The sequence below is a fragment of the Mauremys mutica genome, chromosome 8 (genome assembly GCF_020497125.1).
Source record: "Mauremys mutica isolate MM-2020 ecotype Southern chromosome 8, ASM2049712v1, whole genome shotgun sequence".
Lineage (NCBI taxonomy): Eukaryota > Metazoa > Chordata > Testudines > Geoemydidae > Mauremys > Mauremys mutica.
The window spans coordinates 91,494,092-91,512,521 of record NC_059079.1 but is presented as its reverse complement, the minus strand read 5'-3'; the positions used below and the strand labels follow the sequence as shown (position 1 = coordinate 91,512,521).

Sequence of the window (18,430 nt, the reverse complement as noted above, 5' to 3'; positions counted from 1 at the left end):
GGCCAGTCATGAAAGAGTAAAAGGATCTAATTTTCAAATATTTTAGGCACACAGTTGCAAACATAATGTGCATGCCACACCAACTGTTAATGCACATGGCATCTTTTCTGGTACTCTCAACAGAGGCCTAGAACGGACTTGGTCACAGTGACTGAACTCTCCTTTGACTGCTACTGTGAGTCTCTCGGTATTTGCCTATGAAGCCCACAGGAGCGAGCCTCCCAGCCTGGGTCGACAGAGGCTAGCGTTCTAAAGATAGCTGTATAGGCACTGCTTTGACCTTGTGGCTCAGGCTGGAGCTGGAGCTCTGAAGCCCACCCCACCTTCTTAGGCTTCAGAGCCTGAACTCCAGCCCAAGCCGCAATTTCAAGGCGCTGTCTACAGAGCAATTTTTTTAGCACTGGTGCAAGCCCACTAGCCAGAGTCTATTGACCTGTGCTGACAGGCTCACTCCCATGAGCGGTGTAGACATACCTCCGGGTCAACGTGGAGTCACATGGGTATGGTGGGAAAGTTGCTTCCTGGGAATACACAGAAGGGTTCAATGATTCTCTGGGATATTGTTTAATTTTAATCTATTCACCATAGAAAATACTAGGAAGTTGTTAAAGGAATTCTACTTACTCTGGAGTCCCTTTGCAGATCCCTGTTTCTGCATATTTATTTACAGTAACACTGGGGGTATCCGAAAGAATAAGGTGAGACCAGGTTGCCAAAAGCCTCCAACAAACTTTAAATGTAGCCAGAACCCACACAACAGCACCTGCCTCCCCTAAGACTGGCAAGAAGCAGTGTCACCACTAAATGAACACTGTTTCTTTTCCCAGCCTCTCTGAAACCATTCCCACCTGCAACCCCAGCTAGTGGAGAAGGAAAAAACTATTACAAGTTAGAGGTATGTGTGTGCGCATGTACATATGTGAGGGAGGGGGTGCACCTAAATTGAGCCCTCTAATCCGAACCCTTTCAAATATAGGTGGGTGGAAGTGGGAGGGGCAATGTACATTGGAATCCTGAGATACGAATAATTGATTCCAGGTCAAACCAAAATGGGAAGAGGCCCATTCGCTGGTACAAGTTCAGATGCAGGAGACACCTTGAGAGAACTGCCAATCTCACGAGATTTCAACTTAAAATGGAAGTGTTCTCATGAGATCAGCGATTCTCACCAGATTTCTGCTATTGGGGGTTGATGTCTCATGAGAACAGCTCATGGGATTTTGGTGTTAACAAAACCTGAACCCCAGCCCTGCTTCAGCCTTTAATCCTGAACCCCCCACTGCCCAGTCTGATCCCGCTCAGGGTCTCAATCCAAACACTGCCTCTTCAATTAATCTCTAATAACAATATAGATTTAAAAAGAATTCAGTCTCCAGGGCTGTCAAAACAGTGGTTCCCCCTCCCCTCACAAATTCACTTTAAAAGCAAAGAACAAAAGAGAGGAGAGAGGATGAAGGGATCTTTCCACACAAAAACTGGGAGCAACCTAAGTTTTTTTCCATAATGGAAGTGGAGGAACAGGGGTGGGGGGAGTGGGGTGAAGCAGTTATCCCAGTTCTTGGGAAAGAACAAAGAGATGAGTGGAATATCCCATTCTGCTTTCTCCCGCCCAAGTTCAGGAGATATACTGCATCTCAAACCCAGGCTATCACATTCACACAGCTTTGCATTACTGCTTGATCCTGCACAGTGCAGAAGCCAAGGGTTTCACATACATAAGTGCAAAGTAGAAAGTGATGTGAGACTCGACACCCACGGGAATCCAATCCTGCACTGCTGGGAGCGCAGCTACATGGCTGCCAAGTTACTCCTGCCCAACAACAGGAGTGTGTCCTAAGGGCCAGATTCTGCTACACTTCTTCACGTGACATAGTACCTTACTGAAATCAAGGTATTACTCCAATGTGAGTACAGGTGACTGAATCAAACCTTAAGAAGGGAATACGTAGCCACTGTGAGAAAGGTCACATTTAAGCCCATGGCTCCTCAGGCACTCTCATTCTCTGATCACACCCCATTGCCTTTTAGCCTGGCATTCTCATGACTAAGGTCCAAAGTCTACTCAAGTCAATGGAAAAACTTCTGTTGGACATCAATGAGCTTTGCATTTTGGGGATCCAAGGAGCATGAGACTCTGTCCAGTGCAGAGCACCATGCTTAGATCTTTGACATCTTTGCATATACACATAGCCTCCGTTTGGACTAAAGGTGGAGCATTTCAACACTGTGCAACATGCTGTATCATGCAACCTTCAGGATCAAGGCGTCCAGGATGCAGCTATTTCTTTGTAAGTATCTTTGCCCTTCATAATAAATACCATGTAACCTCAATATGAAGTCACTGGTTCAAAAAGAAGCATAATTATCCAGGGAGGTAGAGACAGCCCATTCAAAAGACGGGAAAGGAAATAGCATGGACAGGGATAGAGACAGTTGATGACTCACAGGGGTCCATATTTGGAATTGAATGGAAGAGTTCAATCCTCTGCCCTGTGTAAGGCCCAACATGATTGGCTAGTGTGGGATAACAACTACACACACCAAATACGTATTTCCTGAGTCAGATGTCAATAGCATATGCACAAGTATTAGAAAATTTTAACCTGTCATTACTTCAGATGAACAAACAGTCTGAAGAGAGACAGGGGCTCCAACAGCCCATGTGTCTGTGTAAGCATGTAAGACATTATAGAGCTTAAAAAGGGGGAGGGGGGGACCACAAAATAATAATTTAAAGTAATAACTTGTTACAGCAGCAATAACGATTGCATTCTATTCGAGCTCATGAATAATTCAACAGGCCTCTGCTTCACTCCATGTCTCGTGGTATTTTCAAACCTGCCAGGATTTTCTGCTGGTAAATAATGCATCTGTGGTATTTAAACACACACAATCCCCAAATAATACTAAAGGTTTAACAGCACTGAGGCTGGCAAAGGCCAGTCAGAGGAGGTGGAGAGAGGAAATCCGAGAAAGGTAAATTCCTCCATTGATCTGTCTGGGCCTTCTGTCTCTGCAATTTTCAACTGGCTCATCCTCACCTTCAGAAATGCCCTAAAACTGCCAACCTCTCAGTTAGTCTCCTGCTTTATGAATCTATGATAGCCAGTTAATTTGGCATTACTCTTCTGGAGAAAGCTCAGGAAATAGTCTACAGTAGGTTTTCAGTGGCAGAATAAAAAATACCAGGAAAGATAGATCAAACTCCAGTATTCGAATCTTTCTTTCCTGCACTGTGATTTGTCTGCTAAGTCTTCCATTGCAAGTATAATTATGGAAAAAGCTGGGTACTTTGGGCAGCTGATTTTACAGGAATGGCAGTCAGTGTCAAAGAGAAATCAGCTCAGTTATCCACTGCTAAACCCCAGCATGCAGGCACTGACATCTCGGAATTCATGAACCTAGTTGCTCAAGCCTTTTACAGCTGTTACATATAGATCTCCAAGTTCCTGTAAGCATATTAACTACCCTCAGTGAGTGGGTCTCCTGTTGCTTCAGACAGAGGGGAAAGATTGGAAATAGATTTGAAGTCATGGTTAAAACTTGACTATGACTTACTGCATAGTTCTAGGCTTAACATCACAGCGAACTTCTCTCCTTCGATGTCTGCTCAGCAGATGAAAGACAAGAGCAAAGGAAAGGCTGCCCAGGAAATCAGAGAATTAAAAGATATAGTCGGGTCATAAATGGCCATATTTGCTTTGATTGATTTGATACTGATGGGATATAAAATGAAAGATGTGCAGGAAATAATAAGGGATGGGTAAACCACATAAGATATAAAAAAGGGACAAAAATGGACCCATTCATCCAGAAGCCTGACCTTTGTTGGTTTAGGGAAAATAATGCTGGATCCAAACCACCTCTGCTTTTGGTTTTGCAAAATTGCCCCAGCACTTCCTGTTTTGCCCATTTCCAGATCAAATAAATAACTGACCTGAACCTTCACTCAGCACTGAAACTGAACCTGAAACTCCAATCTCTTTGAGGCCCAATAAGTTGTGGAGAACTCCTTCAAACATCCGTAATAATAAATAATAAATAAATAAATATCTACCACACTTTTCCTCAATAGATCTCAAAGTATTTTACAAAGGAGTGCGGGATCATTATCCCCATTTTACAGACAGGGAAAATGAAGCACAGAGAGGTGAAGTGACTCGCCCAGTGTCACCCAGTAGGCTAACGGCAGAGCTTTGTTTCTGGGAATCAAACCCAGCTCTCTTCAGTCTCAGTCCAGTGGACTAGCTGCCCCTTATCCCAATTATTCTTCATTTTCCTGCTCCTCTGCATGTCCTGAATCCTGCTGGACATGCAACTACCAAAGTACAGTGAGAGAGGCGGGTTCTACAGCTGATATAGCAATCTCATAGCCTGTGCCCAACCTGGGTTTGAAGATCCAAGAGACTAGGAAAATTCAGCTTGTTTTCGAGGGGTCAGATTAAGGCATGACCCTTGGGGTCTAGACCCCATGGACATAGGATGCCTGGACAGAGGAATGAAGTAGAGGCAGAGTAGCAAGTACAAACAGAGTGTACAGCTGATAGCGCCCAAGTGGGCAGCTGCACTGCCTCACTCGAGAAAAATCAAGGAGGAAAGAGTCCACCCGGGGGAACCTACGGTGAACTGTAAAAATAGTCTGGAAAAGAGAGAGAGCCCTGATACTTTTTGGTGGGGGCAGGAATTTACTGGATCCAGGCCCAATGTAATGTGAATCCTCTCCTGATAACATCCAAATCCATCCCTAGGAGTAATGTACCCCAGCCACTGCTCTGCACCTTGCAAGCACAAACTGTAGCTCCTTTTAAATATCCCACCACATGGTCAATCAGGCTCAGGGACAGGGATATAAAACCTCATGGGCCAAGGATTATTCTCCAACTATTAGGGTGAGACCTTCACGGGGGTAGATTACGCCATATGTGTCTATTGAGGGGTTTCTTACTCCTTCCTCTGAAGCACATGGTGATGGCTAGTCGGAGAAAGGATACTGGACTAGATGGACCTCAGGTCTGAGCCAGTCTGGTAATTAATATGTTCCTAAAACAACTTGTTAAATCCCAGATCCGCCCTCCAAATGATGGGATTGTCGGATAACCCTTGAGCTGACAGTAGTGCTACCAAGTGGATGCCCTTCTGTTACTGTAACTTACTGACCCACAGAGAAGGGACCGCCTCCCATTTCAAGACACTTTGTCCAAACTTTTCTATCTGTGTTCACATGTAAGCTTGGATTTGTTCCTTTTTACTTATATTTTTTATCTTGCTGCTGTGGTTGCTATTGTTCCTGTATTTTTTTTTTTATTAAATTACAGAGGTTCAGGATCAGAATAAGCCTTCCTTTGCAAATGTGTCTGCTAGCGATTGGCTGGCTCCAAGGGAGACAGGGAGGAGGAGGAAGCAGAAGAGAATTACAAGGTTTCAGATTCCTGTAAACAGAGAAACATTTTTCCAGTCATCAGACTCCACGTCCAGTGGAAATGGAGCTTCAATTTCCCCTAGTTAACACAGAGGATCTGGTGGCTGTGCTGTTGACATACCCCCTTCTTCTCTAGCAATTGCTGTATGCTGTTTAGTCTGCTGCTGATTCAGAAACCTTGTCTCTGGGCAGTCATTGCTGTGGTTTCCTTCTCCTTTATTTTCCAAGTGTGGCTGGCTTCCAGCCCAGGAGCAGGTGTCTAAGCTCTGGGGGAGGGGCATGACAGCACTGACTTTCTCTCTCCAAACCCTGGATCCGAACTCTGCCAAACTTGATAAAATTCAGATGTGAACTTACGAATTCAGGCTAAATTCTGATAAAGAGCAACATAAATTTCCCTTCATCCCACTCCCTGCCCCGTCCTGAGATACATCTCCGTGTTTTCTAGTACGCCATCTGATTGTCTGTATGCACCTGTTGTCTTTGGCCTTATACTTTTGTAAACTCTTTTGAGCAGGGTTCTGTGTTTGTACAGCACCCAGCACCATGAGGCAGGAGCAGTACAAGCTCCCTAAAAGTGTGGGGGGCGTGTCGGCGCCCGAACCATGCTCCAACCCCCATGCTGCCCCTTCCCCACACCACCCTTCCCCCCCAAGGCCCCATCCTCACATTACCCCTTCTCCTCGAGTGCCACACACCCCCACGCCGCCCCTTCCACTGAGGCCCTGCTCCCATGCCACCTCTTCCCCTCAAAATCCCACACCTTGTTCACTCCTCCCCGCCCCCACTCTCCCATCACTCACTCTTATGGCTGGTAAAAAATGAGAGGGCATAACCCTCCCACTTTTAAAAGTGATGAGGCCATGACCCCCAGGTCCCCCTGGAGCACCCCTGCAATGGGGCCCTGGGCCATGACTGGGACTCCTAGGAGCTACTGCAATACAAATAAATAAATATTAGGATATGGCAGGATCACCACTGCCAATGACTGACATTTTCCATTAACCCAATCAGTGTTAATACCTTTATGCGTATGGATACACACAGCTTGATTCCTATTATTCTGACAAAAAGAGCAACAATGTCCTCTAACTTGCTATTGGAAGTATCTTGGGCAGTCTCCCATCCAAACACTATTCCAACTCAACTTGGTATTGCTTGTTAAAGCTGATAGTATGATTGCAGGCACCTACTTAAAATCCACATAGATTGCTGAACACTTAAGAGGAGGGGTTCTGGGCATAAAAAATGTGAAAAAATTACTAAGATAAAAAACAATGTGACGCGATAATATTAATTTATATCTGCAAATTGCTAATATTGATTTTACAACTTGCACATGTACAATACATAAATACTGTACATACATATAAGAGTCCAGAATTATAGTGCTGCATTCACTGACAATGCCAGCTGACACATTTAGCAGGAAGGATAGTCTTATGGTTAAAACTCCTGTCTAGGTTGGGTCTGTTCTTGGCTCTACTGTGTGACCTTGGACAAGACACTTAACTCTTCTGCCTCAGGTCCCTCATCTGTGAGAGACACATTGTGAGGGTTTGTTCATGTTTGTAAATCATCTTGAGATCCTCAAATGCATGGCACTATAGGAGTGCAAGGAATGATCACTTTCACGCTATTTCCCATTCAACAGCGATGACCTCAGGACATAATTAAGTGCAACACAAAGGTATTTGCCATAGAAGTCTTCTTTCAGATATTCTACTACACTTATTAGTTTGATGGGTTTTCTACAGCATATGTGAGAAGCATTCATGACTATCATGGAGGTGAGTGGATGCTAACCTTACATTTAGCCAAACTTCAGCCCCTCTGGAAGTATTCATGATGCATCTGTCAAGGATTAAAATTAATTAATGGCTGTTCCAGTCTATTTGCTACTGGACGTGTCCATGTCATAAAAACACCACATTTGGCACTTATCCTTTTGCTGGCACCTTAGCAGAAGCCAAGTATGAAATGCATCAGGAGACTAGACTTTCCTTTCACTTCTAGGTCAGAGCTGAGGCCCTCTGGTAGGTCAGCGTGGAGGAAGCGTTAATTGCTCATCTGTATTGAACCTGTAGTATATATATTATTTTATTTTCCAGGGCTGATAAGCTGGTATTTCACCAACACTGAGTTCAAACACACACACGATGGAACAATTTTTATAATGGGGATGCTGAGAGCCACTGAACTAAACTGTAAACCCTGTATATGATAGAAATCACTTCAAGCCAGGGGGTGCGGCAGCACTTCCATCACCTATGCACACACACCCTAGTAGATCAAAATCAGGACTCCTCCTCATGCAGGATGCTTATTCCCAAAGCCTACACTATAATTCTTCATAATGCTGCATTTGGTATGTGATGATTCAGTAATTTCCTTCTTTGCAATGTGTCTGTTTTGAAGACTTCTTATTTCACCCTCTGAGCACATGCACTCTATGCTATTTTAGAGTCAACCATTTGGTAAGCTTTTGAATTTCTCTCCCTCCATATTGAACTGAGTGTGTGCGCACACACAAAATCAGGCATAACAACATTATGGCAAGAAGCGTTATGCTCCCTGTGCACTCAGGACAGCTATGACAACACTAGTTTCAAACAGCTAACTAGCTGAGGGTACGTCTACACTTACCGTCCGGCTCGACGCGGTGAGTTCGACTTCTCGGAGTTCGAACTATCGCATCTGATCTAGACGCAATAGTTCGAACTCCGGAAGCGTCGCGGTCGACTCCGGTACTCCACCACTGCAAACGGCGGTGGTGGAGTCGACGGGGGAGCCGCGGAGTTCGACCCCGCTGCGTCTGGACGGGTGAGTAGTTCGAATTAGGGTACTTCGAATTCAGCTACGCTATTCACGTAGCTGAATTTGCGTACCCTAATTCAAACCCCCTTTTTAGTGTAGGCCAGGCCTGAGACTCCCTCTCAATTGCTCTGGTGTTCCTCAGGTTCCCAAAGTGATGGATTCACTGGGCAGCTGTGATGTGCATAATACACACACTCCTCAAAATGCCTTTAATACTCCCCCAACTGTACATGCCATAGGAGATGGAGGTTGCAGCTCTAATAACTTTACATTCATTTGGATAATAAAGGGCCAAAGGTCACGTTGCCAAAGTCACATTCATTTCATGTAACAGGTCAACTCATTTTGTTGATACAATGGTTAAGCAGCAAGGAGATTACTGTTTGCTCTGTCCCAAGGAGATGATCTCATCTGAGATAGATTTTGCTTTTGTTCCACAGAGAGAGAAACGATTTCCAACTGGGAGCTTCAATGCAGCATGTGCAACAGAGATACGCAGTACAAAGCAAGCCCCTGCAGTTCAAATAAAGCGACGAATGCTCAGGGTTTTCAGGCAGTGTACTGTATGCTTTGGCCAGTTGCCAGAAGCAGTGTATGTGTGTGGGGTTACTTGAGAGGAGTAAGGAGGGTAGAGTAAAAAACATACCTCTTCAAGGAAGGCAGAGTCAAAATTAGGAAAAGTGCATCTGTGCAACAGCCTGGCTTTGTGTCCCTTTTAGTAGCTGGTCCCACACTGGAGAGCTGTTCTTTAGCTCTGGTGGTAGAAACTGGTCTTTTGGTGCTAGAAGTCCCAGGTTCTATTCCTACTGATGACCTGGTGGAGGGGGTTCAGGAGAATTCAGCTCTGGTTATACACTTCCAGAAAGGTTGGGGGCCAGGTTTTGGATTCCTGCTCATTTCAAAAAGTAACATCTGTATCACAAAGCAATCTGCCAGTACTGTTACCCCTAAACTCTGCAGCATAAAACAATGGGTTTTCCAGCTCCATATGCTTTCCCATGGTCTTTACAGAGCAGTTCACCAGGTGTACTGTCTCAATAAGGACACATTTCTAAAGCTCCACAAATTAAAATGCTCATGGTTGCTTAAGTCCCTCCTCCCACATCCCAGATTCCTAAATTCCAAGACTCCTATAGGGACATGTCGGCTCCCAGCTTGTGGGAATGACATGCCAAATCTTTTACAGATTTGGGTTTATTTTCAGGCATTACCCACGTTCAAAACAAAAAATAAGGAATGGAGTCAACATGCAGAAACAGCAAGCCCAGCAAACTAGGAGCCCTCACTGTTACATGTTGCTAACACCTCAGGCACAACCCCAGAGGTTTATTTGTGAAATTCCTACAGGAGGGATGGGGAGAAGGCCACTCAAAGATCTCAGAGCTGCAAGGGGAGGTACACAACATGTTTTAATATGCTCAGGAAACGACTGTGCAAACTACAGGAAAGAAGAGAGAGGGGAGGTGGAAAACACATTCCCTAGCTGGGAAATCAGCGACAAGCTAACGCCCGGGAAGAGCTATGTCAAAGACCAGCAAAAAGGGGAAAGAGGGAGGGAAGAGTCCATTAAGGAGCCAATGTACAGAGAAGTATCCTGAGTCTGGTGAGAGCTGGAGCAGGAAGGAGAGACTGAGATGTGATCTGATACCCAGTGTTTCTCTAAGCAGTCTCTGGCAAGGGCATGCTCTGGCAGCACACAATGGGGTGTATTCTCTTGACGCTATGTGCTGCAATGACTGATACTTTAGTACCGCTGATCCCTGTCCCCTTGTAGACAGAAGTCTTAAATTAAAGATATTCAAGGAAACTCTGTAAGGCTCATCTGCCACATCAATGCCAGCCAAGGACCTCACTCTCCTGCTTCCTCCCTCCCCCCCCCCCCCCGGCATGAATAAAAATGAGTTTTGTTGGAACTTATCCATTTGTCCATATTACAAAACCTCAGCATAACTCTTCGACAAGGCTCAGGCCTGGGAGGCTGGTCTGTATTATCTATTTGTCCAGGCTTTTACACCACTCTCCTTAACACAGTGTGAGTTTATGATGTAGGGCAGGATTAAGGAGCACTGTCAAAGCTGTGTGAGAGGCCCACGATTCGGGGACTGTTCCAGTGGATGAGGAGTAAGGGGCAGAGATTTGTCAGGGGAGCTGCTAGTCCAATATGTTCATACACAACACCTGGCTCAAGCCTGGGCTATTTCACCCTTTCATAAGCACCATATTAACTCACAAATATCAGACGATATGTATGTACTGGGCCAGATTTGGCTGTCAGTTACACTGGTGTGAATTCAAAGTAACTTCTTTTGGCTTCAATTGCCTTCTTCACTTGGAATTCAGCGAGGAGGAGGGTCCCAGAACCTGGACTCCAGCCGAGCCCAGACGTCTACACTGCAATTTTATAGCCCTGCAGCCCGAGCCCTACAAACCCAAGTCAACTGACACAGGTACTTTTACTTCAGTGTAGACATATGCTTGCATGAAGGCCCCTTTACCGTGCATGTGAGCGAATTTACATCCCCTTTAAGGCCCCTTTACATGACTAGCACATTGCAAAGGGGCCTTAGTGTAAATGAAAATCAACTGCATTTGCTAGAGCATTTCTCCAAATTCAGGGTAGGGTGACCAGATGTCCCGATTTTATAGGGACAGTCCCAATATTTGGGGCTTTTTTATATATGGGCTCCTATTACCCCGCACCCCCGTCCCCATTTTTCACATTTGCTATCTGGTCATCCTAATTCAGTGAGATGGGGCAAAGAGAGGAAAAACGGGGGTGAGGAGAAGCGCCGCCACGCACCAAACCCAACACTAAACAAGGTATGATCCAGAGCACGTAGACCTCCAAAAGGAAAGGAAAAAATGAGGTTTCCTGGAAATGCCAGGATGTGGTACAGAGGCTGCACCAGTCTCAACTTCCTCCTCTCCCTCCCACTCTCCAGTAGGGGCTGCAGGAAGTGCTCACATCACTTGTTACTTGGATGTGTCACTCACAGCTTGGATCAGCAGTGCCAGCCAGTTGGGCCATGCTGGCTCCCTTGTCAAGGAGACCATCTTTCTGAGGAAGGGCTTTGTGTTCTGTTTGAAAGGCATATTAATGAGCATGCAGCTAGGCATACACCTGTAACAGTGGAATCAGCAGCACAGCCAGAATATGAATAACCCCCTCATTAAGCTCCTGCCTTGTGCTACAAAAGCACATAAAGAGCCACCAACGTCACATTCCAGGCACATACAAAGCCAGCGCCATGCTGCATAAATCACGCATAGACACATCATCTGCTATAGATTCACAAAGCTGTAATCACTAATTATGCTGAGGTGTATTCAGTTACTTACAGAATTTGGTTTTCAGAGCCTCAGATAGCGCAGTTAGTGGCATACACACATGCTGTATATTTCTAGTCCGGAATTTTATGACTGTGATTCCCATCTCCTATTATGTGTACTATCTTATCAATCAGGGAGAGGATACCTGGGCTTTTCGTTATGAAGCTAATACCAGGAGCATGTGCTTTAGCAGTTACAGTCCAGGGAGGAAGCAGGGCAGTGTGTATGACCCGTGTGCAAGAGCCCAGACGAATGAAACTGACATATCTTAGAATTTGTACATGTGCTTAAAATGGCTTAATTTCGACTTGGGAAGCCATTTATGGAGCTGAAAAAATACAAGATATTGTGTTACGAGTATATTTACTATCCAGGGACTGGGGGGATGTGAGGAGACCAGAACACACATTATGCTAGACTCCTAATTGGCTCCCCTGCAGCATTTTAAAAGCAAATACAAATACAGATAAACATATAAAATAGAAACCCCACATATCCCTCCTCAGAACATGCAGCAACACCAACAGGGAAGTGCATCACCTGGTCATGCTATCAATGTAACTGCAGGGGAGCCCAGCTTGAAACTGACTGAATGGAGCTTGGCCTTTTGGATCTGGGCTTTTGCTTCGGGCCTATCTCTAAATTTAATAGATGTGGGGGGGGGGAGGGGGTAACGGGACCCACAGCTCCTAAGATAAACAGCTTCCCCCTGCAGCAGGACTTCCTCAAATTTCTACCTCTAGGACCTTTCACTCTCAACCAATACTTAGTGGTCTACACTTAAATTAGGCTGACATAGCTACAGCGCTCAAGGGTATAAAAAATCCAAACCCTGATGGCCGCAGCTACGCTGGCCTAACCCCTGGTGTAGAAGCAACGAGGTCAATGGAAGAACGCTTCCAGCAACTCAGCTACTGTCACTCAAGAAGGTGGCGTTTCTACCGCGACAGAAGAACTCCTTCCATTGCCATAGAGAACATCTACACTACAGAAGGGACTGGACTTTAAGCTGTGTAGCCCAGGACTGGCCAACCAAGGGGTGAGAAATAGGGTGGCTTTAAGCCACCTTTGTGCCCTCCTGATCTTGGGCTGCTCAAGGGGTTGGAGGGGCCCCTGGTGTAATGTAGACAGTCCATGAGGACCTGTCCAAGTTATGGCGGATTATGGCTGTTTTCTGCAGTGCCTACGTTGGGGGAATTTTCCCATAGGCAAACCAAGGTTTTTACAGCCCCTTTATTGCCCTCGGGCCCTTTTACCTGCTGTAAAAGGGATAAGCAGGGTTGAGGATCTCACCCTTGGAGATCAGCCAGTGCTGTACAACTGATTACTCATATTATGCTGTCATGTTCAATAAAGCTCATAGTCACGCACCTCACCTTCATGTGTCTGCTACTTATTTCCACTGTAATCTTTCACTATCAATGCCGTTCTGTACCTCAGTTTTCCCATGTGTAAAATGAGAATGATGGTATTACTGCAAAGAGGTGGTAGACAGTAATGGAATGTTTGTACAGCACTATCAACATGATGCAGGTAGGCACCACTTAATGTTCTATTGACCTTCAAACACACCTCCATATTAGGGTGTCCATTCATGCATTCCCCAAAATACCAGACATGCCGGTATTTCTGGGAACAGTGTGGGCTCGCCGCCATCTGCATGACTCTGTCCCCACTGGCATGTCCTCTCACTCCTGGAGGACACCATTTTGGAGAGCACACTGCCCCACCTCACCAGTGTGACCTTGAATGCCTGCACATGTATGGTCTCACCAGTAGGGGTGGGGCAGCGCGCTCTTTAAAATGGCATTCATTCTCCATGTGGCATGACCTCACAAGCACCGTACGTGCCAGGTCATGCTGGCAGAGGCAGAGTGGCACACTCTTCAAAATAGGGTCCACCATCCATGATCCTGGACTTAACCATGTGGGGTTTTGTCTCAGTACCGGACAGGGGACAAACCATTTAAAAGCAGGGCCATTTTAAAACTGGACTAATAGCCTACCTACTCCATACCCCTCCTTAGTGGGTCTCAAACAAGTCTTGATATGGAGACATTTAGGAGGAAGGGGCTTTCTGTGGGAGAAAAACAGGAATCTCCAGGGGAGGAGCAGCCACCAAATAAAGCCTGTAATGCTATCTAGGGTGATAAGTGGGGCAAAAGGCTCTCTCCTCCAAGCAGGCCAAGTGGTTATGCTGGGTTGGCATGTAGCACAGCAGCACTGCGTGACTCATGTGAGCTGCCCAGAAGCTTTAATTACAAATACCGAGTGCTCAGCCTGCCCTTTGTATAGAGGGTGTTTGTTTTAATGTCAGCTGAGTGCTGACAACGCCAGCCTGCACAGAGCTGGCTCTCTGTGCCTCCCACTCTCACACCCTCCAGTGGCTTAGAGGTGGAGTGCAGCAGTTGTTCTCAGAGCTGATTTATTAGCCTCATCCTGCAGTTATCTTCGGGGTTGGGGAGGGAGGGGGCAATCTCATTTGGTGACTTGCCTTCAGGGCTGAGCAGAGCTGTGAGCCACCCTCATCTTTGTGTCTGAGCTCGGCTGATCCAATGAGGAGTGCGGGGAAAGTCACATACTGCATAGCCCTGACGTGTCTGCAGAGGAAGAATTGACGCTTTCTTTAAGCCTTATCCTTCCCAAATGCCAGTTATTCATTGCAACTGATGTGCACTTTGATCGCAGTACCTGCCCCCCCATCTCCCAGCATACGATGTGGCTCAGAGTCACACAACGAACTGCTAACAAGAAGCAAAGCTACTGTAATAAGAGGTATTGATACATCTGACAGGATATATAACTGATAAACTTCTGTATGAAAGACTCTCACAGAAAACTTGTCACTGCCCAGACAGAACAGGCATCATTTGCACACAGGTGCCTGGAAGAAGCAGATTAGATGGAAGGATCCAAGTGTTATCAAAGTTAAAGTCACTGGATTGTTGTAAAAAAAATAATAATTTAAATTAGAGGGAAATTTTTGAGTTAAAAATCAAAAATATTTTTGCTTATTTTTGGTGCTTAGATAATAATGTAACAGGCACAGTAAAAATATACCATAGCTAGACTGATGGATCAGAGGTACCCAACCTGTGGCCCTGGGGTCCCTGGTGACCCTTGAGGCATGAAAATGTGGCCATCATGAGCATCTATGTTAAGAAGATGTATATTTGGTTACGAATTGAATATGTGATCCCTGAGCCAGGTCCTGTGATTTTTAAATGGAAGGATTTGAATCAGCCCTACGACTACACATGCTGCCTCCCCAGCTGACTCGCACAACTTCCCCTGCAACCCCAAGAGTGCTCTGAGCAGCTGTGGGCTCTTCCCTATTTTTGCCAGCTGGCCCTGGTCCCCAAGGAGGCCTATGCCAGCCAGGGATAGCCAGAGCACAGCATTCACCAGCCACACCCCTTCTCTGCCTGACTTACCCCACTATATCTCATGCTACAGGGTTCAGGGAAAGAGACATGGGAGCTGGCTATACTGACTCTACTTACCCCCAAACTGGGGGCATTGGTGGATGGTTTCTGCTCCCTTGACCCTACCTGAGCAGGAGAGAGCAAAGTATTCGAAGTATTCATCATGGCCCCCTGACTTACACTAATATGTTTGGCCCTCTGGCGAAAACAGTTGGATGAAAGCTATTGGAGTAGATGTAACTTACACCATTAAAACTGAAAAAAGGAAAATATGATTGATCTTTCACCACTTCTGCTGTTCACTGTCTACAATCACTCAGCTCAGCCAATGAAAGCAGACTCACTTCCCCATTTGTTTCCATCTAGCTTAGGTTTTTCAATAGCACTCATCACCATGGTATCAAAGTGCTGTTTCTAGTCAGCAGCGTTGCCAACTCCTGCAGTTTTATCAGAGATCTTGCAGCGTTTGGTGTTTTTCTTAAAGTCCCAGCTATTGGAATCAAGAGATTGCATGAGAATCACAGCTTTCATTTATACATTATACATATATGTTTCCAGCCCTTATGGCTGCAGAGTCAAGCCTGAAAAGTAACCTGAGTGTGACCCAAAGACTCAGGAATCAGACAACAAAGGTTTGCTGGGGGGAAGTGTGTTCTGGTTTTGTTTTGGGTTGCTGTTTTTTTTGACTCACAATTTGTAAGCCAATCTCATGATTTTGCCTGATGATCAGCAAGTCAAAGATAGTTTCATTTTCTGGTTCCAATGACTGCGCAAGAGAATGTTTGAAATTAAAACAGTATTTAAATTTTCAAATAAATCATGAAAACATTTGTTTTTATTTTAAGATTTTGTAAAAAGCTTTTTTGTTGTTTAAACAAAACGTATCTTTGTAGTCGAAACCACCTGACAATTTCTCTTCAATACTTTGTGTGCGAGGACCCTGGGTCCATGCAAAGATGGCAAATGGCAAAGCACATCCTCAAAAGAAGGAACCCTCGCAACACCCAGTGGCGCTAGGCTGTGCCTGACAAAACAGGATGATAGGTTTTTTTCCCCTATAATAAGGATCTCTTTCCCTGGCATTTCCCTGTACCTGACCACTCCTTCTAAGCCCTCACATCCCTTCTACTACCATGCAGATCTCAGAAAGCCTCTTCTCAGATGCAGAAACACAATTTGCTTCTACCTGACCTGGAAGAGTATATAAAGGTGCACTGCAGGCATAGCTGATGCAACTATAACACATGGCTTCCTCTTTCTACTTCTCCCATGCAATCAGCATTTGCAATTTAGTCCCCTTTTATCATGGTCTTACAGTATCATGGCTTGGTATTTAGTCTTCCATAGGCTTAAAAGGGCAGCTTCTCCTTGAGCTTATCAGTCAGAATAGGGAAGCTGCTTGATGGAGTGCCAGGAGGCTGCTTTAAGATGTCTTTTATGTCTCGATTAAGTCAATATTTTTTATTTTAATTAAAGAGACAGTACACAAAGGCTCCCCTTTAAATAAGATAAGGATGGGGAAGCATGCCCCCTACACCAAGCAAGACAGGAGGATGTGCTAACCGAACAGCACAGAATGAGAGCTGAGGGTGCACAACATGGGACTGTTTAACAGAAGGGAAGGCAGCCGTTTTGCCAGCAGATGCCCGTGAGCAGAGAACCATGCAGCACAAAATTAACACACTGGCTCATCAGGAAATGTTAATGTGGGCGAGATGGGAAATTGCTTCATATGGGCAAACAATCTGTGCAGAGCGGATAAGCAGTACCAAAACCTGGTACAAATCTGGGCAGGTTTATCAGAAATCCAGCCTCCTCTCTGAGCCTGCTGCACTGGGCTAGAAAATGCAGGCCCAGGGAAAGGTCTCAGACCCCAGTGCCAAAGAGCAACCACCTCTGGAAAAAAATCTTCTGAATTGCAAAAAGCAGCAAGAAGTACTTTCAACCACCAGTCAAAGGTGAGCTGCCATCTTGGCTGTCCTCTTGTTAGATCTCTTATGCTAGAAAAGATCTAGCATAAGAGAACTAACCCACCAATGGAATCCCAGGAAGTTGCAGTGAAAGGTGTTGGTTATTCACTACTGAGTCTCTTAGTCAATATTGAACTAATGTGCTGAATTTCTCGAGGAGCTGCTTTTCAGATAGCAAGATCTTGGCCCTTTTTGGTCATTAAAGAACTCAGTGGCACTTTTCACCGGAGCAGGATGGATTGGGTGACTGCATTCTGCCTATCCAGGACTCTCACACTTTCTGCTCAGACTCATTTCTCCCAATTGTTCAGTCTTATTCTTTCAGTCCATTCTTCAAACTCTGTTTGACAAACTAAGCCATCTGTTTCAGTCATGTTACTATCCAGAGAACTGAGGTGCACCAGCTGAGCCATGAAGGGGCCCAGGCCTGTAACAATAGGGTATTTTGCAGGTCAGGATTGAGGTGTTTAGCAGAGCTGTGTGGGACGACCTGGCGTGGAACAGCAGAAGATGCTGCAAATCAGGTGTGAGGGACACTGGCAGTGCTGAGTAAGTCAAGTTTGACCAATATGTGTGCTCTAGGCCTATTTTTGGTGTGAAATCATGAAAAATCAAGATAAACATTTGCTAACAATGCTGTGAGATGCTCATTTTCATGAGTTCTAAATTCACCCCTACATGTTAGGCTTTTAAAAAATAAAAAATAAGAATTTTAATAAATCCAGGCTCATTATAACCATTTATTTCTCTCCATAATAGTCTCCCTAAAACCTAAATGTCATCCGCTAATGAACTCATTTCCACTACAAACACTGGCCTCCCTTTTGATCTACCAGCTTCTCCAGAACTTTAGACATGTGCTTGTTCTCCCAGAGCACTTGCCCCTCCCTTCTCACTCCCCACTGCCTGGCGTGTTCTTCTGAACAGATTACTGGGGCCTGGCTCATTGAGACACAGCCTGTGATCTAACACAGTGCTTGTGGAGAGAGCTAAGCATGGGTCATTTTCCCCTTTGCAATTACATCACTGCTTCCTCTTTGCAGGGTCATTTGGAGAGCTGAATCCATTTCACAGACTTCGCCTAGTCTCCCCTTTAGACACTGCGGGAATCACAGGGATTTTACCAGCAGGGGGGCCACAGAAGGTGAAACTGAGTTTAAACTTCAATCAGCAACAGGATTTGATTAGGGCTTTTTTCTATTTGCTCCCCAGTTTGTTCTCCCACTACCTCCCTTTGATTCTTCTCCTCTGGTCTAGCAGCCACTTCCAGCATCTGACACTTCGATCAAAACAGTCAAGCCAATCACATAACAAATGATTACAGTTAAAAATGAAGACAATTAGCACCTATAGGCCTGATTTTTCAGATGTGCTGAGCACTCACAACTGTCATTTATTTCATTTGGAGTTGTCAGCACTTCGCCCGCCCCCCAGAAATCAGGCCCTATGGGGCCCAGATCATTTTAGAT

The 18,430-nt window shown here is 45.3% G+C and overlaps 1 long non-coding RNA gene across 1 annotated transcript; it reads left to right on the top strand.

Annotated features, from left to right (window-relative positions):
* Positions 1-825: 825 nt before the first annotated feature.
* On the top strand, positions 826-6,474 carry LOC123376507. The gene is made up of 3 exons (XR_006581817.1): positions 826-895; positions 2,191-2,288; positions 5,316-6,474. It is a non-coding gene; the product is annotated as an uncharacterized LOC123376507 (long non-coding RNA).
* Positions 6,475-18,430: the final 11,956 nt, after the last annotated feature.